Source organism: Rhipicephalus sanguineus, chromosome 10 (assembly GCF_013339695.2).
Source record: "Rhipicephalus sanguineus isolate Rsan-2018 chromosome 10, BIME_Rsan_1.4, whole genome shotgun sequence".
Lineage (NCBI taxonomy): Eukaryota > Metazoa > Arthropoda > Arachnida > Ixodida > Ixodidae > Rhipicephalus > Rhipicephalus sanguineus.
The window spans coordinates 98,274,603-98,299,774 of NC_051185.1; positions in this window are offsets into that span (position 1 = coordinate 98,274,603).

The following is a 25,172-nucleotide window of genomic DNA, read 5'->3' on the forward strand; positions in this document are numbered from 1 at the left end:
AATCAAGAATGGCCTGAGAAGAACAGGACAAAACATCAATGTTGCCAACAATCAGCTCGTTAAGCAAACGAGGCAATCTTGAGCGCAACATCTGAGATCCGTAGTTGGTACGAGAATGTGGTACTCGCCAATATTCTGGTTTCCTAGTATTATAGGCGGCTTCATGCTGTATCAGGTTAGCCATAGTAACAAAGTGTGTAACATTTTTTTCTGCTCAGTTTTGTATGCAAGTACTAAGCGATTCTTTAACAGAGCCATAACTCTTGGTATCTTGAGATCCTGAAATAAAGGTGCGGATGGATAATCGTATGGTTTATTACAAATAGCCCGAAGAGCCTTTTTTGCTGAACGTAGAGCCTGTTTATATTAGTTTCGGAAGTTGTTCCCCAGACTAGGCAACAATAATTTAAATGGCTCATAAAAAGTGAGTTGTGTACTAGGCATTTGATAAAACGAGGAAGGTAGTAGAGTGAATGAAGGATTCCCGTGATTTGCGAAAGCTTACCAACAAGAAAATCATTATGACTACACCAGGTCATATTCTCCCCTCCTATGCAATGTAGCAAACCGGATCCTGATGACCGGTTCAATAACCGCACTTCCTCTTCCTATCTCCCTCCATCTCTCTCTTCCTGTCTCTGTACGACATAAAATCTGAGTTATTGATTTTCTGTGTCTTAGGGCACGTGCTTCAGAATATTAACGGCGGGCTGAGACGTTGAATCCGAGAAGCGACTTAGAAGCGGAAATTCGGAGAAGAAATTCTTCGAGACTAGCAACAGCAACTGCAAACATCACCACACCCCACTTTTTTAATATTCTGAGATATCAGTTCCTAAAATCTGCTAAGCAAGACATTCAGGAGCTCTTCTCCAATCGGTGAAATGGGGACAAGCGAAGCTTGACGTGGGCGCACGTGACGTACTGCCTTTCTTTCCTTTTCTCTCTCTTTCTTGCTAGCGGCCGTCCCACGAACGCTGGTTTGGGCGGAATCGGCGCGGCGCCTTTCATTTTCTTTCCAGCGTTCGTCAGCCTTTAGAACTGCCTAACCAACAGACCATCACGCGATCACGGAAACGCGGTTTACGAATTCAATTTTCTCGAAGTCGGAATTTTCTTGAAATGTACGATTCTTGGTATCGGCCTTACGCGTTGTCCTGCAGATCACTTTTAGCCCGCCATTACGAAATATTTCAGTGAAGCACCCACAGTATAGTGAACTAGAACCAACTTAATGTTCTAGTTCACTATAACCCACAGCGAGTGCACTCCTTCCAAATTGCTTTAGAGCGGAGCTGTGTAGCATGGCGTTGCGCCGTTAACCGTGGACAAAAAACTATCATCATCATTCACCAGCACGTGCCCTCTCCGTCCTCTTCCTCCTCTTCGTCGTCATCTTGAGTTTCGCTCCCAGAACACGTGCGCCGATATTTCCGGCGCGAGTCCAATAACTCCTATGGGCGAGAAAATGAGTACAGATAGATAGAAAGAAAGAACGAATGAAAGAAAGAAAGAAAGAAAGAAGAAAAGAAAAAAGGAAAGAAAGAAACAGAGAGAAACAAAGGGGAGCAAAGACAGAAAGAGAGTTAATCAAGTGAAGAGAAGAAAGAAATAGAAAGAGAAGGAGAGAAAGAAAGACAGAAAGGACGAGAAAGAGAAAGAAATACGGAGAGGGTAAAAGAAAGAAATAGAAATGGAAAGAGACAACAAAGACAATTCAGAAAGCAAAGCGATGACAGAAAAAAAATTAGAAAAAGAAAACTGAGCGCTTACGTTAGTAGGCAGCATTGCGCAATGCAAAAGAAAGAAAGAAAGAAAGAAAGAAAGAAAGAAAGGAAGAAGGAAAGAAAGAAAGAAAGAAAGAAAGAAAGAAAGAAAGAAAGAAAGAGAGAAAGAAAGAAAGAAAGAAAGAAAGAAAGAAAGAAAGAAAGAAAGAAAGGAAGAAAGAAAGAAAGAAAGAAGGAAGGAAAACGCCAGGCCTGCGTGGAAAGCGCAGCACAGTCACAGCGAAAGCTGGAAGAGCGGCATTTCTAGAGCCAGTTGTAAGCTCTCTTGGGGCTACTAATGCAGGTATATTTGCAAGGTACCCACTACGCCATCAATCATAATTTTTGTGAAGTTGGGAATCACCCACTACGCCACTATTCATTTTGCGGAGAAGCGAGGTACCAGCTCAACATCTGTTAAGGCATTATGGGCACTTGGTTGATGCGACAGCTGATGACGATGACGAAGTATGGCTGAGCGCTTCGCAATGTGTTGGAAGCTTTAAACGACCCACTTGTTACGGAATTCGCATTCTGTGACGCCAGGTGGTTATTTCACTCTCCCACCACATCATATGACATACGTCAACGTGAAAAAGCGAGGGAAAGAACTTTATTGAGACCCTGAGGAAATGAACCTTGGGGGCCATATGGGTTTCCTTGGCAACCAATAAAAGTACACATGCGAGGAACTTCCTACGCTATAAATCCGCATATTTTTATTTTGAAGTAGGCAAGCAGCCGCTATGCCAGTTGTCGTCATTCTGAGGAGAACCGTGGTACCCGTTAAACACCTTTAATGAACTATTTGCACTTTGTAGATTCCGAGCCTGATGACAACGAAGAATTATGGCAGAGCCCTTTGTGATGGGTTGGAAGCAATCGACAACCCACTCGTTGCTTAATTCGCATTGTGTGATGCCTGGTTACAGAATTCGCGCTGTGTGACGCCTGGTTGTTATTTTACTCTTCTAACACGCTATATTACATAGGTTGATGTGGTTCCTTCCCGGCATGAAGCCTGTGTAGAGTCTTTTTGCAGAGGAATTTCAAGCACCGGCGTGGCTCTGTGGTAGAATACTGGTCTCCTACGCAGAGCGCTCAGGTTTGAACCCCGTTGCATGCTGGACATTTTTTTCTTATTTAATTTATTGTCTTATTTCGCGCGATTGCGGTTAGGGACACCGGCAGCGGCGGCGGCGGACAACTACGACGCCAAAAACGGTCGTTGTTGTGATCTCATAACAGCTTCCGCTGTAAAAAAAAAAAAAAAAATAGAGGTAACAAAGAAGGCCGCTCAGTACCGCACTTCCTTCAGGCTTGGCACCAGTAGTGCGAAGCTGCATTAATTGTTTTTTGCGCCGTCAGTAGAACGGAATCGTATGCTTCAGTTTAGTTCACAATGGACGAGCAAGGGAGCGTGGTCCAGTATTCAACGTGCTCGTTTTGAGACCGCCGGGACCCGGGTTCCCACCCTAACCCCGAAAAGAAAATTTATTTTGTTGTATTTAATTTTTCTTTGGTGCGCTAGCGCCATCTGTGGGTGAGCAGAGTTTTTTGTGTGTGAGGAGGCTTTTCAGAACACCACCAGCTCAGTCCCCAGCTCACCGAGTCAGTCACTAGAAGCTTCGCCTGAAAAATTCCATCGTAAATTGGCTAGCATAAATTACGATGTGTTAAAGGAAAGAGCGTAACAGTAACACGAACACTCTATCGCCGCAATGAAAACGCGCCAAGCGCCTTGGATGCGCTTACTTGTACGCGGGACACGCTTCAAAGCGTTTCTTTTTTTTTAGGTAAGGCCCCTTGAGCAAAACACGGAAGCAGAATGGAATGGCACAACAACCAATCTGACATACGTCACTGTCACAAACGTCGGCAATTCTCGCTCGCACGCCACTTCGTCGAAGGAAGGGCCCCGTGGTATCGGGAGGGAGACTTCCCACAACTGACTTTGGCGAAATGGCGCCTCCTGTGCTTTCCCGTACCTGAAGCAAAATGCACGTGTTGGTAGAATGCTATCCAGCTGTGCGTATACTTACAGTGCTCAGTACTTACTAAACACTTCTGAGCACTCAGCAACTAACCGCCGTATTCAAAACCGCTCCTCGACTTGAACTTGACTTGCCACCGCCTTGGGCAGCGCGCTTAAAACGCATTTGTGCTGTCTTGGCACCGCCTAAATGCAGCGCGTTCGAAACGCGTTGAAGGCGGTGGCAAGTCAAGTTCAAGTAAAGGAGCGTTTCTGAATACGGGGGTAAGCCTGCGTTAGTACAATGCCTGAATGAATTCAAGTACCGTGTACCTTACTATGGGAGAGCTGTGTTGATCTTTCCTTAACAATACGTCTATCCAAGATTTCTTATCGTGGTACGAGCACGCACGGCGAACTGCTCAATGGAGCCACAATAGCAAACCTAATAGATGACATTTATCCTGTTCTACCGCCATATAGTGTCTCAATTGAACCAGGCGGCATCCCGCTAACTGCGCCCCTGATATTTCTGTAAAACGCGTCTGTCTACGATGCTGGATGACCAACTATTCTGTCAAAGCATTGCCTCCTTTAACAGAGTGTCTTATTGGGTCCCACTCGCAGCACATACTTGTTTCTTTTTTGACGCACAGAGCTACAGATTACCGCAAGCGGTAGACTTCATTTTCATTGAGAGTCGTAACGTCCGCTGCAGGTGGCTAATTCGCCGACAACGTACGCGAATACAGACGCAAACGCGTCGCATTCGTAGTGAGCTAGAATGTTTATACATCGAACTAAAATTTGTTAACCCGTTGGCACGCGTACCGCTGGGTCACACACATTACTACGGACACATACAATACTACCACGTGTCGCTCGTTCAATACAACATGCTTGCTATAAAGAAAACAAAATAAACAAGAGAACTCGATGCCATGCCTCGTTAAGCCTATATATGAGAATTTCCGGAAAAGATGGGCATCAATTATCTTCCCTGGAGCAGGTGGCGATTTGCGGTGCTGGTGATATTGAGAAACCATTGCCTCCAACGCCGACGTAACTTCCCCGCTCTCATATTTCCGGATATAAAAAGAAAGTAGCACTGCACTTGAAGTTTAGGCTAAGCAAGCATGACTTAACTGTTAATAGGATCATCTCGAAGTTGGAATGGGCTGTAAATAGAACATTTTAATATGAATATTAGTGAGAATTCTCTGATGAGCATTCGATCCCCCAAAAAAAGCCTCGATAAATCTATCTATCTATCTATCTATCTATCTATCTATCTATCTATCTATCTATCTATCTATCTATCTATCTATCTATCTATCTATCTATCTATCTATCTATCTATCTATCTATCTATCTATCTATCTATCTATCTATCTATCTATCTATCTATCTATCTCTGTACTCCTTCTCCCATCCTGCTTTCCCTCCTGAAACGCTCACATCTCTGCTCCTCACCCTCACCTCCCTTTCCCACCACCTTGCTGTACTATAATAAACAAGGCTATGCTCTACTCTGCCAGCGTGCCTGGATAGCCGAGTGATAAGACGCTCGCATTCGGATTGCGGGTACGCGATCTTGAATCTTGCCTCGGCAAAAGAATTCGTTTTTTTTTTGCCAACAAGTTCTCTCCTTCGGTTTCAATATATTTTTCTTTCTTTCTTTCTTCCTTTCTTTCTTCCTTTCCTTCTTTCTTTCTTTCTTTCTTTCTTCCTTTCTTTCTTTCTTTCTTTCTTTCTATTTCTTTCACACGCTCTGTACACTTTCTCTCACCCATCTAACATTGCATCCCTCACCAGACAAATCGCCACACGTCTTCCGGTAGCGAAGCAGAAGAGGCAGAAAAGGAGGGCGATGAAGAGGAGGAAGAAGGTGGCGCGTGCCGGTTCACGATGATGATAAAGTTCTGTCTACGACACACGCCCAACGCCAACCTTAACAGCTCTGCTGCGAAAATTGCCTTCTAATTAAGAAATACAATTTCTAGACAGTTCCTTAGCGTTTCAGAACAAATACGTACGCTTGTAGTATTGTCCTAGATCGTCGAAACCGCTGTTAAACTTCTCGTGGAAGCTTTCTAAGGCACTCGAAAACGGTATTGCCATGTCATGCCTTAAGTCTTCTCTCACCAAATCGTGTGAGCGTAAAATTAGTGCCAGCTTTGACGCACAGGTTATGCGTCGCTCAGATGTAGGTTATCCTCGTGTTGCAGTGGCCACTGTCGCTGAACGGTTAAAGATGTCCGTTGTCTTCAGTCCGACCATGGCTGCAGGAAGCAACAGTAACAAACGTGTCGTAGGCGTTCCTTACATTCATCGCATATCTCACAAGCTGAAGAAAGTGGGGGGTAGACACAGCGTTGATGTCAGTTTTACAGCCACCAATAAGTTAGGTAAGATATGCGCCACTGTGCAGAGAAAGAATAAGCGTGTAATATACAAGAAGCGGACAGACATTTGTTTCACAAAACCAGCCAATTCACTGATTGCCATACGGAAGTGGTGTGTATGGTTCCTTATAGCTACAACCTCTCTTACGCACCACAGGCGGTCCCCTGTGTTAAGAGATTAGCGGAACATAAGAGTTCGCTAACCGGAGGCTCACCCTCTCAACTATCTTTACATTTTCGAGATTGTAAGTGCACGTCGAAATTCGGTGAATGCGCAGTTTTGTGCAGACACAGGATTGAAGAAACGCGTCTGATGATTGAGGCATGGCATACCAATTACTGTGGTAGCGCACACGTTGGCCATCCATCGATTAACTGGCATAAAGGAGCAATGAGATGCATGAACAATTATCTCTCATGTAGACCTCAACGTGCGCTGGACTGATAGGTATGGTTTCTTGCCTGACATGCGCACAGAAGCTTTCCTGACTACTTTCTTCTCCATCCCCGTGTACCTTTCCAGTTGTTAGTCGGCGTTTGTGGTTTCTTGTCTTATCTCGAGTGGCCGTGCTTACACGCCCAGCCTCTTACACTGTGCAACGCACTCTGCTACTGCGCAAGAGTTGTACGCAGCTGTCCTTATACTTTTAGTGTTGAGCAGGCCTTAGCTGCTGAGCACCCAGCAGCTAAGCCTGGGCTTAGAACAAGTGAATGATTTTTAGCACCGTATATTCTACTGTGACAGTGCTGTGTGCCGCTGACGTTAAAGGGACACAAAGAGCAAAACGCGTTTTCTCATATTAGTAAAGTACACTTTCACAATACCAAGAACACCACGCTTGCTGCGAGAAGACGCTTAGTAAGCGAGAAAAGGCGCAAAAACAAACTGTGGGTGGCGACGCCACTTGAACCTTCCGCACCATTGGCCGTGCCGTCACATGTGTTGATGGCACCTACTAGGGACTACGTAGCTCCTCATCGGTAAAAATGAAGTGAATTGAGCTTTGAGGGGGCCATATACTTAACATACCAAGTTTGGGGTAATTTCTTCAGCCAATGGCACCAAAATACGATAAATACACTGTGAAATGCGTGACGCCACGCGTGGAGATTTCGGCGTGAAATTTTAAAATAAAATTATGAACTTGATTTTCTCTTCTGTTAATAAACCTATGATGGCGAAATTAACGACATTAGAGTTCTGAGAGCACAATTTGTCGATCTAGGCCGACAACACGGACACGGCACGGCGACTGCGATTGGAGCTCATCTCATCTGTTATCTACAGATAAATCAATCGCAGATCTCACTAGACGCATGACTGATCTAGAAGGGCACTACCAAAATATTCTTTCCTTGCGTTCTGACGTGGAAGCGCTGAGAATAGGCACCGCTCACGTGACTGACGTATTGGACAAACTTGAAGCGCGCGTGGATGATGCTGAAAATCATTCTCGGCGCAATAATCTCATTTTTTGTGGGCTTCCTGAATCAACAGGGTCAGAGGCGTTTGCCCATGTTGAACAGCTTGTCATCAAGCACTGCCGTGACCATCTGGGTATATCTATTGAACCAAAAGAAATTGAGCGCGCTCATCGTCTGGGTCGCATCAGGGATGTTAACCGTCATCGTCCCATAATAGCTAAATTCACCTTCCATAAAACAAAAGAAGTGATTCTTTCTAACGGACGGAAATTTAAGGGAACCACTTTCAGCGTTGGTGAAGACTTTTCTCGTCCTGTCCAAAACATCCGCCGGCATCTGATTGCCTTCGCTATAGCCAAATCGCTGCCTTTCTCTATAAACTACAAAACACTGCTAATGGGTCACAAGCGCTACGTCTACGACGAGCAATCACAAACTGTCAGGGAAGCATCACAGCGATTACTTCGACGTAAATCCACCCGGCACACCGCCACGCCTCAATCTAACCTGTCACTTTCTGTAGTCTTTGCCAACGCACGTAGTTTTTTTTCCTAAGCGCGACGCTTTTTCTGAGCTTGTTTTATCGTCCAACAGTAATGTAATGGTGATAACTGAGTCATGGCTAACAAAGGATATAACCGACGCAGAAGTACTAGATTGCTTACCCGGTTTTCACCTTTATCGGAAGGACCGCGCGGGCACGCGGGGAGGCGGTGTTCTGATCGCCGTGCACCAACAATTATCGTGGTCGGTGGCCAGGACCGAATCTTCCGAGCTTGAAATTGTGTGGATCGTTTGCCGTGCTTGCCCTCACACCATCCTTATAGGCGTTTGCTATAGGCCTCCTAATAGTATCCCAGATTTCACATATAAACTTAACAATAACTTGAGTGACATTAGCAAACAATACTCACGAGCACAGATACTTCTTTTTGGCGACTTCAATTTTCCTCAAATAGACTGGAATAGTAGCGTCCCGTCAGCTGTGGGCAGTGAGCCCGCCAGAGACTTTGTAGACCTCTGCCTTAATTGCAACCTAACTCAACTTGTATCACAACCGACGCGCGTTACGGAGAGTAACTCCAGTATTTTAGATCTAATACTAGCTAGTTATCCCGAGAGCTTATCATCAATAACATATCTGCGCGCGATCAGTGATCATAAGGTAATCCACGCAACTTTTTCGTTTCGACCTGTGAGACGAGACTTAGTCACTAAGACAATCCGTCTTTACGACAAAGGCAATTACAGCGCAATTAATAACGAATTAGCCAATTTCCTTCCTCAATTCGAGAGAGTAAGCCGCACACGCCCTATTAATGAAAACTGGAATATATTTAAAGATAAATTAGCCACTCTTGTCGAGGAGTTTATTCCGAAAATCACGTTCACCGCAAACCGCAATAAACCATGGTTTACCAATACACTTATAAAGCTAAACAATAAGAAGAAACGTCTTTTTCGATCAGCGAAACAATCTCAACTCCTGGCAGCATGGGAAAAATATTATGCCGCTGAAGATAATTATCTTAGGGCTATTCGTAACGCCAAACATTCGTTCTTTCACGATAAGCTACCTAAAATGCTTGCAACCAGCCCTCGTAAGTTTTGGCAGATTATGAAACCTCAGGAGATGCGCACCATTAGTGTAATAAATGCGCATGGCGATGCAGTCAGCAACAGTGAATGTGCGAATATTTTTAACGAAGCCTTTCTCTCTGTTTTTACTAATGAGAGTTCAATTCCTGACTTATCTTCACCTCCTTGCACTACCGTGTTTATGTCCCCAATTACATTTTGTACGGACGGAATCATTTCGATCATAGAAAATATTAAGCTTTCATCTTCTGCAGGCGTGGATGATATTAACTCAAAACGCCTAATAAATATTAAAGATGTGTGTGCCGCGTACCTAACATTGTTATTTTCGCAGTCATTATTAACAAGCATCCTGCCACCAGAGTGGAAAGTGGGCAAGGTCGTTCCAGTCTTCAAATCAGGTAACAGAGACTCGCCACTCAATTACCGTCCCATATCATTAACTAGTGTCCTCTACAAAACCATGGAACATGTCATATATTCCCATATCATCAACTTCTTGGACTCAATGCACTTTTTTCACCCTTGCCAACATGGTTTCCGCAAAGGTTATTCTTGCGAAACGCAGCTGGCCATTTTTCTTCATGACCTGCATTCTAACCTTGACTGTAACATTCAGACTGACGCCCTTTTCCTGGATTTTGCTAAAGCTTTTGATACTGTCCCTCACAAACGCCTAATTCTAAAATTATCTCTGTTAAACTTAGATCCTAACGTACTTGCATGGATAACATCATTCCTGACTAATCGCTCTCAATTCGTGTTTGTTAATAATCACCCTTCTAACCGACTACCTGTAACGTCAGGTGTCCCGCAAGGGTCTGTCTTAGGTCCTCTTCTTTTCTTAATATATATTAATGATCTACCAATGCAAGTATCATGTAACTTTCGTATGTTTGCCGATGACTGTGTAATTTACCGTTCAGTAACCAACATTCATGACCAAGCATTTATTCAGCATGACCTTAACAAAATACAAACATGGTGTAATCGTTGGCTAATGAACCTTAATCCTAACAAATGCAAGCTCGTTTCCTTTTCTCGCCGCCATAACCCTTTCATGTTCACCTATTCAATCGCTAATACTCCACTGGAATCAGTTCAATCATTCAAATACCTCGGCGTCACATTGTCCCACGACTTTTCCTGGCGTCATCACACTACTAACATCATTTCGGCTGCTAATAAATCATTAGGATTTCTTAGGCGACACTTACGTGATACTCCGCCACATGTCAAAATGCTGGCATATAAATCATTTGTCAGATCGAAGCTTGAATATGCATCTTCCATCTGGAGCCCCCATCAAACATATATCATAAATGACCTCGAATCGCTTCAAAATCGGGCTACCAGGTTCATTCATTCTGCATATTCATATGACATCAGTATCTCATCCTTGAAGGCGGAATCGGGTTTGCAAACGCTTGCCTTCCGCCGACAAGTTGCCGCCCTCTCTCTTTTTCATATGTTTTATTTCAGCTCACTGAATCATCCACCGTACGTCACACCCCCTTCACACGTATCTCATCGCACTCGTCACCCTCTTCAAGTCGCACTGCCACGTACCCGGACCATCACATTCCAAGCCTCCTTTTTCATACGAGCAGCAAAAGACTGGAACGGTCTTCCTCACGACATCTCTGCCATCACTAACCCATCTATGTTTTTTCAAGCTATTAAAAACACCCTTGTATAGTTTTTTGTTAAACAACAACACCCCTTATGTAATATCCCTCGATGGAGGTATTTAAGGAAATAAAGTGAAGTGAAGAGCCAATTAGATAGAATTGCTATACTTAATCCTTATTACCTTATACCGCCATTGTTTCTCAACTCTATAATTGGCTTGCCGTGAAGCGGGCCGTTTATATTTTGTCTTAAACGCGATAGCGACTGCGAATGAATAACATTCCCGGCAAAACATTGCGTCTTTTAGCAATGTGTCTTATTAGGTTCCCCAGAAAGTAAATATTTCTTCCTTTTTTTCACAGAGCTCGGGATTCCAGGTAGAGGAGGACGCCGAATGGAGAATGACAATGTCCGGTCCAGGTGGGTAATTAGACAAACTCGTAAGGGTCATCGCCAACGTATAGAAGTGCTGACGTGAGTGAGTGAGTGAGTGAGTGAGTGAGTGAGTGAGTGAGTGAGTGAGTGAGTGAGTGAGTGAGTGAGTGAGTGAGTGAGTGAGTGAGTGAGTGAGCGAGTGAGTGAGTGAGTGAGTGAGTGAGTGAGTGAGTGAGTGAGTGAGTGAGTAAAAAAACTCTATTTTAAACTACTTCGGAAGCTTCCCTTCGGGCGACGCAAGGGGAATTGAAAGAAAATGTATTAACCCGTAGGCGGGCATAACACAATGGCACGCACATCAGTAAAGACGCATACAACTGCAGCGTGCCGTCCATCCGCTAGAGCAGTCTCCATACAAGAAAAACATAAGAAACAACATAATGTGATGCTTTGCGTGGTTAAGCTTATATATGAGAATTATCTCTGAAGGCGGACATCAGCACCATTTCCGGTGTAGGTGGCTATAGACCCTTTTCATGGTCCGCAAGTGCGCTCCTCTGCGCTGCACATTCGCCCAACTAATGGCAAAATATTATGCGCTTAGAGTGGAGACAAGATCGTGCTAGGGCTTGTGTATTATGCGTGTTTATATCCAGAAACCTGTGGCACGACCGCTTCTTTTTTATTCGAGGGGTCGTGCCAGTGGCTACGTTTTCCGCGTAATAGCGCAAGCAAACTGCGCGGGAACACGTTGAAGGCAGAAGTGACTAGCCGCCATTAGTTGGCCGCACTGCATCGCAGGAAATCTAGCTTTACAATTGTGAAAATGATCTATTGGATAGCTTTACCTACATAAATTCCATGTTTCTGTACGCCTGCGAAGCTTGCCATCGCTGTGGAAATTGTGAAATAATTGGAATTACATTATGCGATTGTCCAAAGCAGAACGACTATCCTTTCCAACGGGCTCGAATGGTTGGAGGACCGATATGTTTGTCGGAAGTGAAAATTCTATAAGCCATCGATAGTACTTAACATCGCCGAAGAAGACCATGGAAGCGCTTCTGACTTCTTGTAATCCACAGGCCTTTCTGAACGACTGTACTTAGAACACCCTTCCTGTAAGTTCTTTCTGACTTTTCTTTTCTACCTGTGCGTCTGTGTCTTTTCTTTTTTCGCGCTCTCTCTTGCTCTTCTTACACACTCTTTGCGACCCCAATTTCCCCACAGCATTGCAAGGTAGCAAACTGGACGCTAATATCTCGTTCAGCTCCAGTCCTTCCTTTCCTTTCTCTCTCTCTCTCTCTCTCTTTCTTTAGAACACAAATTTTAAGGTATTGACTGTAGTTATATTAGAGCAAACGATCAGAGTGAAATCGGCTAAGCAGAAAGTCGCATCCAAAGTTCGGTCGTCTCAGTTGTATAGTGTAACCGCGAACAGCGCCACGCCGACTAGACGACAATCCGTTGGCGCTTTTTGAAAACGCACCGAGCTTCTGGAGCACGCTTGCTTCCACGTGGGACATCCTTGAAGGCGTTTTACTCAGTTTGATGACGCATTCGGAAGCGGCGTAGTGGTAAGAGCATCGGGTCAGGGCTGACTGCTCAACATTTGTGACACGTATGCTCATGTTCATCGGTGTTAAACGCTGCGCTGACGTCAACCGTGTTGTGAGCTTACGTGCTTGCTTGTGTCATCCCTCAGACACATCGCCGATCCGGAGCCTATCTTGCACGAGATATAAATACTCTGGGCATTCCAAGGTGCGTGGACATTGCAGTCAATGCAACCCTGAAATTCGTATTACACAGGTCTTTAGGGGCACTAGTCTGAATGGGAGGCTTACTTTACCTCCCACCGCACGGTTTTGCGCATGGTGACATCGTCATGATGTCATAATGCCGCCATAAATTTTGGCCACCTCCGACGTCATGATGACGTCAATAGGTGTGGTACAACTCCTGTTGACACCGCCGTCGCGGAACGCTGGCCAATTTTCGCGCTTGACGAGGCATTTACGGCTTTCGTGTTCAGAAGAAGAGGCGAATCAGTACTAAGTACTCCAGTTTCGAAGGGCCATATGCAGCTGACCTCAACAATTGGTTTAATACCGAAAAACGGCGGACATTCCGCGTTGTTGCAGTTGGAGCCATTTAGTTTGTAAGTCATACTTAATCCTCATCCTGCTCGACCAGCATATTTTCTCAACTCAGTTATGCGGCTTCCCGGTAACTACAACGCCGGAATTTGCCTGAAACGCGATATAGATGACGAATGAAAAACATTTCCTGCAGAACATGGCGTTCTTTAACGAATTGTCTGAGTAGGTTCCCCCAAATTCACAATGTCTTCCTTTTTTTCTTCCACAGAGCTATGAATTACACCAACATGCTGACGTCAGGGGCAGTGAGAATCACGATATCCGCTGCTAGTCGCGAATTATAATGAGTGACAAGCGAAGAATAAAAAAAAATGCCCCCACCTCCCCGAAGGGAATCGTGAGGAAATGCGAACGCATTTCTTGCGCCTAGAGTACACGGCGTAGTAATTTTAATGGCGTAAATTATTGACGAGATGAGGATTTGTACCGTAACCATTTATTTGCACATTCATCAGCACCTGTTTGTGTTGTCATTGTACCTGACGGCCATAATCTCAGCCTTGTGGTCGCTAAAGTGTACAGTCAAAGGGTCTTTGAGAAGCATGCGCACGTCACAGTTTCGGGTAAAGGCGAGATCAATGCAACTTCCGTGAATGGTAGTCGGACGCTTGTCGGACTCGGCGGACGCACACTGCATAGAGTACTTTGTCAGCATGTATTCCACCAGCCACTCGACGCTCTTTTTTCTCGCGTCCACGTTAAAGTCACCAACCAAGACGACGGGGTCAGACACTTTGGAGCGCACACACACACTTTCCATAGCCGCGTCCAGTTGCGCAGCAACGGCGTCACGAGCGAGGTTGGGCGCGAGGTACACGGTCACCACAAAGACTCCGTCTTCGGTGTAGGCAAGGGTGTACAAGTCTTTGTACGGAGACGTGTCTCGAACGGGCGAGGTGGCAACGGAATGCGATATGAGGTTCCCATACACGTACGCGGGAGCTCCGCCGAGCTCCCGCGATGCGAGCGCCGTCACACGCCAGGGCGCGCTCCTCTCCACTCACTCTCAGCTACTCCGCCCGCACCACCTGCTCCGGTTGCTAGGGGCGAGGATAAGCGCGCGCGCCCGCAGCTGTTGCTATGGGAGTGGGAGTGAGAGCGGAGAGATAACACCTGCCTGCGCGCGGACACCGACAGACGCCTGACATGCCCCGACTAAGAAATGCATTCGCATTTAAAAGTAAACTGAACCACTGTCCATTTGTGTTATGCGCGTTCAACTACAGCCGCTCTTTACCATGACGTAACGGTTAAGACGAACCAATGAAAAATGCAACATTGCGCCGTTCGCGACAAGAGGCGAGGTACAGCTGCGCCGAGACCGAGATCCGACAATTCGAATTTCCTGCGGTGTTTGTTTCTTCGAGAGGACGCTCTTTCCTACTGTTATCCGCACGTACCCAGCATCATCCTTGCCGGTTGTCATTCGATGCAGTAGATGCTTGTGACTGTCCGCGTTTGAAGTGCACCGAAGCGGCAGCAGCTCGGAGTATTTTACAACGCTTTATCGCGTCCTGTCGTTTCGGCAGCGCGAAGTCGCAACACGACGTGTGTTCCCTCCATCGCTCGGATACACGAAGCAACATCTGAGGGTCACCACGTCGGCGATTGTCGTCGCGTTCATTCGTGTGCAGTGAGGTGAAGGTGAAGTCGAAATGTGCGCGTATGTGTACGATTTACTGCCTGCAAAAGCCACGGCATTAGCGTTGCCACATGTACGTTTGTGTGTGTTACTTGGAGCTCGCAACGCGGGAGTCTTGGTGATATATTGTGATATGCGCCGTGCTCTTCTGCGCCTACATGAGTGACGTACGTGTGGACGAAGCGTGAGAAAGAAAGCGACGAACATAACCCGCTGGGGCGTAGCCAGGAATTTTTTTTTTTTTTTTTTTTGGGGGGGGGGTCCAACCATACTTTATGTATGTTCGTGCGTGCGTTTGTATATGTGCCTGTATATATACGCAAGCAAGATTGAAAATTTTAGGGATGGTGGGGGGGGGGCGGGTGTTGAACCCTCCCAACACCCCCTCTGGCTACGCCCCTGATAATCCGTTAGCGCAGCACAATGCGATAGTAACCAAACCAGGTGTGGAGAATATGCAGTAGAATGTGGATTATTAGAGATAATTATGGTCATCCGGTGCATGTGTGATAATGTCACGTGTGCCTATTGGCGCAGTTGCGTCGTCTTAACGGAATTCAGTTCCACCAGCCCACAATGATGTGCTAGGTTGAGGTGCCCGTCGCGTAAGTCTCACGCACGATGCACGAACGCCTTGCATTAAAAACGCCGTCCAAGGTAGTTGTTGTCTACAAACCGCGGAATGATGCGCGCTACATAATATAGCTGTGACACAGGAACATTCGATTGCATGGATCGTGATCTTAACTGAAGTGACACCACTAAAACAATTATTGAGTGAAACGAAAAACTTTTGTTTTTAATGAAAGCGCATCATACTTCTGGATATCATATTTGTAATTCTTGCTTTTGTCTAACTGCGTTTTTTTTTGCATTTCGAGTGTATTGTGTGCGTGTATTACGCAGTGATAATTTCTTTATATTAAACTACAGAACACTCTCGTGAAGCTTATCTCTTGTGAAGCCTCACCCCGCCCCACTATGCGCCACTAACAACTGTAGAGGGGGGAGCCGGAGCATTGGGGCTCGACAATGGACGAAAGGAATGTACTTACTGATTGAGTCCACCGGCATTATCTATATATACATTTATATGTTTTCCTTTTCTTCGCTCGACAATGCACGTGTTGTTTGTATGTCCGAGTGTATGCTTGGTCTTTTGGCTACTCATTTTTTTACTTTTTTTTCAATTTTATATTTCTTAAATTGTTTCATCTTTTCTCTCTCTCTCTGCTCGGAGGACGCTATAAAAGCGCACCGAAGCCTCGTAAATTCTGCCTTGATAATCTCCGATAGCAACGTTGAGAAATAAACTGCTTTTATTTACAAACGTATATCCTTGTCCTATTTCTCTTACAGCAACCGAAGACAGAATCTTCACAACGACCGTGGCGGGAGGTGCAATTTAAACAACAGATATATTGTTGACGCTGAACTCCGCGCCTTCACCATTTTTTAAAATCTGGATTTGCTTCCTTTATTTCAATATCAATCCAGTATTGCAAAATTATGTTTATATGCGTGAAAATTATTGCCATTGTTTAGGAACTACTTCCTTTGTAGCGCGGAGGCATGCAAAATAGGAGCAATGCGGCCTCGTGGACGGAGCATATATTTATTCTTGGGCTGTCACCGACTATAGATATATTCGCACAATCACCGACAAAATATAGAAAGGCAGAAGCAAGTGCGTCGTCCACTATCTTACATAAATACAATGTTTACAGATTGAAAGAATTCTTCTGAACCCAACAGTATACACATAACAGGGGCACGCACATCAGCGCAGTCGTATACAACAATACCAAGTCGTGCGTTCCGTGCATGCAGCGCGCTCGATATAAACAAAATTAACAAAAAACAGCAACCCAAGCGTGGTTAAGCCTGTTCGCGGGAATTTCTTTAAAAGGCAGACGTCAATCAATATTTACGGTGCAGGTGGCTTCTTTGGTATCTTTGTCACATAAGCTTTTCGCTACTGATTTTTGTTATTTCAGGCCAAGCGTTTCAGCGTTTAAATCATGATGAGATGCAATTTTTGGAAACCTAATACTAGGAACCCCCCGTCCTTCGCTCTTTATGGAACTTGTGTGCCCTCTCAGCATAATAATAATAATAATAATAATAATAATAATAATAATAATAATAATAATAATAATAATAATAATAATAATAATAATAATAATAATAACAACAACAACAAGTACGCAGATCCCTCTGATTCTGGGAGACGGTGTCATTCGAAGCAGTAAAAGATTAGTGGCCTATACCGAATTTCTTTATTGTTTTGACTCAAGCATTGCGAGTTCGACCGACTTTGTGCGTTTTGAGTAGTGGGTATATCGAGGGCATGCCCGTGGCGAAAATGTTTTCGGCGTGGTCGGGGAAGCACTTGCTGAAGACCTTCACGACCTAAAGTAGGCACCTATTTGGAGTATAATACCTATCTGAGGACAGAACATTTTGTGGAGGGGGAGGGGGGGAGGGGAGAGTCCGTTACGGTCAATTGTGGGCTGATCCCGGAGGCTGTGCAGAATACAAGTGAAGCGGTAAGGTTTTCGCGCGGGTTATGTCTATGAGCGGCGTCGGCATGATAGTGCATAGGAAGTGTAGGTCGACCCCTCATTGGAGAGCTTTAGTGCCCTAGCCGTTGGGTGCCCGCGTTCTTGCGTTCTTTTGTGCACCTGCCTCTTTCTGCTGTTCGGCTGCCGCTCCCAAAAAGAGTAAAAACGAACGCAAGGCCTCGCGTACGCAAGCACCGTCGAGGCCCCGACACTAAAACTCTCTATGCCAGAACCTCTGAGCAGCAGCATATTTTAGGGGCGAAGCTCCTTAAAGCGGCACCCGTTCGTCCCTGTCCTAGTGCGTAACCAGTCTTAACGCTAGTACCAGATCTTGACCTCCAAGGTGGTGCCGGTGGGAGATTTCTCCTGTGCGTTGTTGAACAATAAAAAATTCGCAGCGTGCGCGTTAACTAAAAGCCGAATTCTTCTGTCTCTCTTTCCCCATTAGCAGCCATTGGCATGTTCCAGTAGGAAACGTTAGTAGAAGTAGAAGTGTAAGTGTTAGCTAAAAGCCGACTTCTTCTGTCTCTCATTCCCATTAGCAGCCATTGTTTACCTCCAAGGTAGTGCCTGGTGAGATTTCTCCTGTGCGTGATTAAACAATAAAAATTTTGTTCAAAACGCCGTTGATTGATGAAATAAACCAACGAAAGACGCCAGATGTTTTCTAAAAGCAAAACGAAAGAACGCCAGATGTTTTCTAAAGCAATGGTTTTCTAAACAATGAAAATTCACAGCGTACATGTAAAATTAAAGTGAGCTCCAAGTCGTCATAACTCTCATCGAACCTTTAGTATAAACGCGCCCGATCTCACGTCGGTGATGATGTACTGGGCAGAATTCACGGAAGATTCACGGTTTACCGATGAACCTCCGCAGCTTCGCCCACTCATCATCATTCACTCCGTGGATATGCTGTGATCTTTGAATAACGCCGACAAAAGCAGAGACGATGGTTCGCCCATCAGCTCAGTTGGTCATCCTCCTTCACAGAGTGATATGGGTGCAATATTTTATCTTTCTTTTTTTCAACTGTGTAGGTGTTGTTCTTCTCGTTTCTATCTGTTCCTCTCTTCTTCTCTCTCATTCACTGCACCCTCTTTGCAACCCCGATTTTCACGGGTCTTTCTCTATTCGTGTTGCGTGCGTGCGTACGTGTGTGTGTCATCACCGAGGTACATCCAATATCCGAAACCCATCTTGAAAGCTATAGAAACGCCCTTGGCATTTGAAGATGTTCCGGCATTGCAGTTATCACCACCCCACAATTCCTGATACACGACGTTGACCAGCTGTTGGCTCGAACCCCGATGTAAAGTCCAATCGCAGACTTCCTATTTATTGATTAACTTCGTTATTTATTTATGCTTTTTAATTGCCCCAACGCACTGCTGAAGGTAGGACGCTACAAAGGGGGAAGACGAGAAGAATCATCGCAAGGTGAACACGTGAGCTTGCAGCATAATGGCTGCAAGCTCACCTATTACCCGGGAATCCATTTTAACGCTCGAACGTGCCGAAAGCAAATTAATGAGATCACAATCAACGAATAATAGAGGGCCGCTACCATACTTTGACAAGTAATCATCAGGTGACCGCACTCTAGGTGCCTATTGAATCACACGTCTTTTCCCGGAAAAATGTTTCGAATCCGTCAAGTACGAGCGGAGTTACAGGGACGTGTTTATATTCCCAGCACTTTCTTCTTGCGTTCAGACGAGCATGCTGGAAGCTACAGTGGGAGGGATGACAAGCCAGCCGGAAGCTGCGTCAGCGTGCTTCCTGCTGCGTAGTTGGCTCACATGTTCAAGCGTAGTTGGCTCACAAGCGTAGTTGGCTCACATGTTCACGTGAACCTATACCAGAGATCGGCAGCCTCTTCTGACAACAGTTCAAATTCAATTTAGGCAAGCGATGACCATGTTCGAACAACTTGGAAAATCGAGAACGGTATCATTTTGTTCGCCGATATCAGGAATTGTACAGTAATGACCCACGAAAGCTTCCGTGGCATTGTACGTGCCGCAAACTCACGCCTGTCACGGTCAACGTCCGGAAGGGTGGCCCGGATATGGAGCACCCCATTTCCCGACGACGTATGCCAGGTAGTCGGAAACGTGAATCTATTATAGACTACCGATATGCAAATGTGTGGAGAAGTAATGCAGTCATCGAACGAGGAGGCCGAACAAGTAACATGCGAGGAGACGAACACATCCACTTAAGCGCAAAAACCACGAGATATTGAAAGCAGCCCCAGTAGTGTTCCTGTGGCAGCTGTTACAGAAACTCCAAAGCCAGTGCCCTCCAGTAAGGCTAGAGTCATGATTAGTGCACTTAGGTGTTAGGTCATTTGATTGCTTTGCTACATACCACTCCATTGAATCCAGCTGAAGCGTCGCCTTCGTTCCTGATATGTGCGAAGTTTCGATGGGTTCAGTAGAAGTGTCTTGGCACAGAAGTCATTGAACTTTTACAGTACCACATCCGGCATTGTGCGACGGCTGCATGCGACTCTCGTTACACTGGCAGTGTTCGGCAACTGAGCCTGTGTTTAGAAGAAAGAGCGGATGATTTACAGTACTATGTACTCTACTATCGGACAGCTGCGTGCAGTTGACCTTAATAGTAGGCCTATGGAAGGTTCATTGATGGGACATCAGCTGCAACAACTGCAAATGGAGCCACTCAGTTATAAGCGCTATATTATCCTTATCCTGTTTTACCGCCACAGTTTCTCAACTCAATCATGCGGCTTTCCACTATACTGCGCCGTTGATATTCGTCTAAAACGCAATGCCGATGATGAATGAATAAAGTTTCCAGCAAAGCATTGCATCTCTTATTAAAGTGTCTTATTTGGTTCCCGAGAAAGAGAACGTTTCTTCCTCTTTTCCTGCACCCAGCCACGGATTACAGCAAGAGGCGGACCTCACTCGCGTTTAGAAGAACAATGTCCGTTGCATGTGGTTAATTAAATATATTTAATAAGAGTCAACGACACGTGCAAGAGTGCCGACGTAAGCGCGTCGCTACAATATTTTAACAGAATGTTTATAATTGAAAGGATTCATGTTAACCCATAGCCACGAACACAAATGTGGAACACACATCAATACAGACGCATGCAACGCCAGGTTGCGAATTCAATACACCACGTTGGATATACTGGAAAAAGAAAGCCTTCGTGGTTCAACTTGTTCCAGGGAGTTTCCTAAAAAGGCAGATATTAATCACGATTTCTGGTGCAGTTTGCTACTTCAATATCTTTACAGACAGACAGACTTTATTGGGTCCTGAGAAACGCTACTCTTAGAGCAACGCCGCGGGCCGCTCCCACGTGGGGACGGGGAGGCCTAGCCTCACCGCCGCATCATGGGCTCTCTGGACAGCCCGTAGTTGTGGCAAAAACTCTGAACTTCGTAAGGCAGAGTCCCAATCCTGTTCTGTGAGCCGACTTAGGCCCCGTAACGAGGGGCACCGCCAGAGCATATGTTCAACGTTACTGATCTCTCCGCAGTCTATCTTTCCTCTGCATCGTCTCTTCAGAGGCTTTCGAGTCAATATCTTTACAAGAGAAATTTTAAGATATTGATTTAATGATCTTAGGGCAAGTGTTTCCGTTGCTGAAAGACGGGCTGAGATGTTGAAGAGGAGAAGTGATGCGGTAGAAGGAATCCGACGACTACGAAACCATTGGCCTTTGTTTTGTCTGTAACATAAGTCCCCACTATCAAGAGAAATCAATAAATTAATAAAAAAATGATAAAGCCACCTAAGCAATAAAATTCGCCAAAAACTGACCGGTGTCAATAGTGCCAGTCAATGCGAATAGACGGTAGCTCAACGGCACTCTGTCAACGTTGTCAAAACGCGTCTAGCGTCTTCGATACGTTTGCTTGCACTAGGGAAATTCTCCAAGGCGTTTTATTCAGTCTGACGAGGCATGCACCAGCGGCGTAGTGGTGAGGACATCGGACAGCGGCCCACAGTCTTGCCTCCGGAACATTTGTAACATTTTAAGCGGCGTCTTACGCAAAAGAAAACAAAAACACGCGTCTCCACGAAGGGAAGTGAACCATGGCTAGTGGGCGAAGCTCTGGGTATCGTATGGGTGAGTAACCTTACGTTACCCGAGAGTTCAACCTTATAATGTAAATTGAGTGACATAAAGTGAAGTAATGTGACATAAAAGAGTAGACGACAAAGCTAGGCCCCAAGGTCCATAATTTCTACGCTGAAGTCGCTGACTAGTATAAAGGGTTTGTTCTTGTAGGTGTTGTATGTTGTTCTGTCACATTTATGACTCATGTTCCTCTATTGTAAACCTTTTTTATTCACATTAGTGCATTGCACGGACTAGGGCCTGCCCGAAAACCCGGGCCCCGACCGGCCCGGCGCGTGGGCCGGGCCGGGTAAATAGTTTTCACGGCGGGCCCGGGCCGGGCTCGTTCCTGAAGCTCCGGGCTTAGGGTAGGGCCCGGGATTGAGGTGGCGGGCTCGGGTGGGGCCGGGCTTGGACTTTGCTCAGTTATTTAAGAGACACTAAAGTGAATCAATGAATCAGTGAGATTGATGAATTGTACTCTGAGAACTCCAATGTCATTAGTTTCACCATCATAAGCTTATTAATAGAGGAGAAAAGAGAGGTCAAACCTCCATTTTTAAATTTTGTGACCAGATATCCACGCGTGACATCACGGATTTCAAACTGCAGTCGTCGTATTTTGGGGCCATTGGCTCAACGAAATTTCCTGAAACTTGGTACATTATGACTATGACCCCCTCAGAGGTTAATGTGTTTCATTTTTACGGATTAGAAACTGCTTAGGTCCCAGCAGACGCCGCCAGAATCTATGCCGTCACGGTGTTTGCTGCGCGAATTTCAAGGTGGCGACGCCACCCGCGCTTTCTTTCTGTGCATTTTCTCGCTTACCAAGAGTCTTGTCGCGGCGAGCGTGGTGATTTTGGAATCGTGAAATATTAACTTACTGCTAATAGAAAAATCGTTTTTTCCCTTTAGTGCCACGTTAAATTTGTTCCACATACGTTGAGCACAGGCATGTGTCCGACATTTTATCTATAAAAACGCCTTTTTTGTGTGTGCAAGCTACTTGGAGAAGTTGCATGAGGGAAGAACACCAGATGACCGAATTATCTGCAGCCTCATAATTATATCGTTGTTTTGGGACGCAAAGCCCCAGATATAAGTTTTATGAGGGACAAATAGCGAACTTCTTTTACTTCTTGCATATGGGGCTCCTTGATTTTTCTGAAAAAGGCGAGCTAAAAGTAAATAAACCAGGCGCTTATATAGTTAGCATCTCGCTATTCCGTGCTTTATTTGCATTCGTCATTATTTTATATTCCAAAGGTTATTCATTAACCGCAGTAATAAAGATAATGTAATAAATTTGTACCTATATCTTATCATCCCAGGAGTGATCACAGAGCTCTAAAGCAAGGAAACTTTCTTGGAAGTTGCATCTCCCCACTAAAACGAAAGGTCTGCGCGGAGTTTCGTTACATAAAATCCCTATAAAGACACATTCTTTTGCCGTCACGGCTGCCAGTGCTCATGTGACGCGAGATGGACATGCACAGCCTGCTTTGTGTGCCCACACTGTTGACGTCTGTGCTTTCGCCTTGTTCTGCTGTATCAGGGGTCTCAAACTCACCTCAGCTGACTGGCCGAATTCACGAAAATGTACTGCCGCAAGGGTCAGGACAGCGACGAAGGTAGGAGCGGGGAAACGGGGGCGCAGGATAGGTTTTACAATATGATGCCTGCGAACGTTGCATTTCAAAGAAGACCTTTGCCATCACTCATATATGGGTCATTTCAGAAGGGTATCTGGCGGCAGGATTCCAACAACATATCGATACCTATCTCCAAAAGACTAAATCTGGACGCCGATTCGGAAATATGGAGTTTTGTTTCACGGTTATGTATCAACACAAGGTGACCGTATGGGGTGCCCCACGAAAAAAAATGCAGACCTGTCATGCGCGTGTAGCTTAAAAGCGTACTTATAGAGATATTTAAAAAACAATAGGACAAAGAGAGTCATGTGCGGGCCGCGGGACGCTAGCGAGAGGTCCGGTGCCGCGTACTTGAGACCCCTGCGCTGAATAGTGCGGTAGCTACACGATACTGCCGCAACAGCGTTGGAATGTGTAGGAATAGCATATGTCCATTAAATATGGTGTGGGGCAAAGTATATTCGCTAATTGACAAAATATCTGGCTTGAAAAAAGACAATTGTGATTTCCGTGCCGGGGGATGTACGCCGGGCTTAGTACGCCGGACAAACATTTCTTAGCTTCTATGTTAGTAATGAACACATCAAATAATTTCGCACTGTTTTTGTCTGTGCGGGTTGGGATGGTGATAACATTAGAGAACCCATTTGATTCAATAACGTGACATAGTTCAAACTGATTTTCTGACGATTTCGCAATGTCGTTATTGAAATCAACTGCAAGAACTAGCTCACTACCAACATCTCCAACCCAACATAAGTATGTATCTAGGAATGCGAACAAATTCGAGTTGTTACCGCTAGGACGATGGTATAACACAACATAAACAAAACCATCACTTGGTACAGTCAATATTTTATAATCATTAGTGACGTGGGAAAACTCTTGAACGAGCCGACATTTTAATGAATTTTTAGCCATCATCAAAAAACCACCTCCCATTCTTGTTGGGCGATTTAAAAAGAAGGTTGCATAGCCGGGTAATTTTAAACTTCAGATTCGTTCATGTACCATGTTTCTGTGATTATAAGAAAATGAGGTTCGGAGCTAAGAGATGAAATAAGAGCGCTTATTTTGTCGTCCTTAGTTTGTGGAGATTATGCGTTGAAATGAATGAAGGACATGTTATTCATTTCGTGGAAAGCAATGCGCCTAATTTTTCCAGCGTCACATATTCATTGCCTGCCATTCTTCGTTTTAGGTAACAGTCGCTTCGTTATTCAACAATGACAATTCTCTCATTACTGTGAGGTCCTGCACGCTGGCGATGACGTGAACTTGGCTGCCCTCAGTTTTCCGCGCCTTGATGCGACACTTGTCTGCCCAAAAACCCTCAAGGGCTTTTCTCTCTTTGTTGACAGCGCTTGTGCAAACAATCTCTTGATTGTCGGGTGTGCGGTGGGCATTAGCGTACACATTGGCGCCCTGTGACTAAGGAAAGCCAAGTGGGTCGGTTGTTAGACGGGCTCTGCGTGCTTTACGGAACAATTCATCTTTCTTGACCCGAGAACAAAATCTCGCGATTATGTTTGTGTCCCTTTTCACTGGCACGCGGTGTACAGCGTCGATATCATCCTTATTTATGGGGCAGCCAAATACATCGCCCATTTTCTGAAGAATGACGGTGCAGTCGTCATCCTCTTTACATGGCACACTTTTTATCTCAACGTTGTTAATCCGCGAACGCTGTTCAATATAGGCCAGTTTAGTAGCCAGTTCATCATATCCATTCGGCAAAGACTTGTTTTCGGCTGTTGCGAATTCATGACTTTTTTTTTTTCTTCAAGAAAATTGCTGATGGCAGAGACACTTTTACGAAGCTGTTCAATTTCGGCACGAAATTTCAGCATTCGATGGCATCATGTAA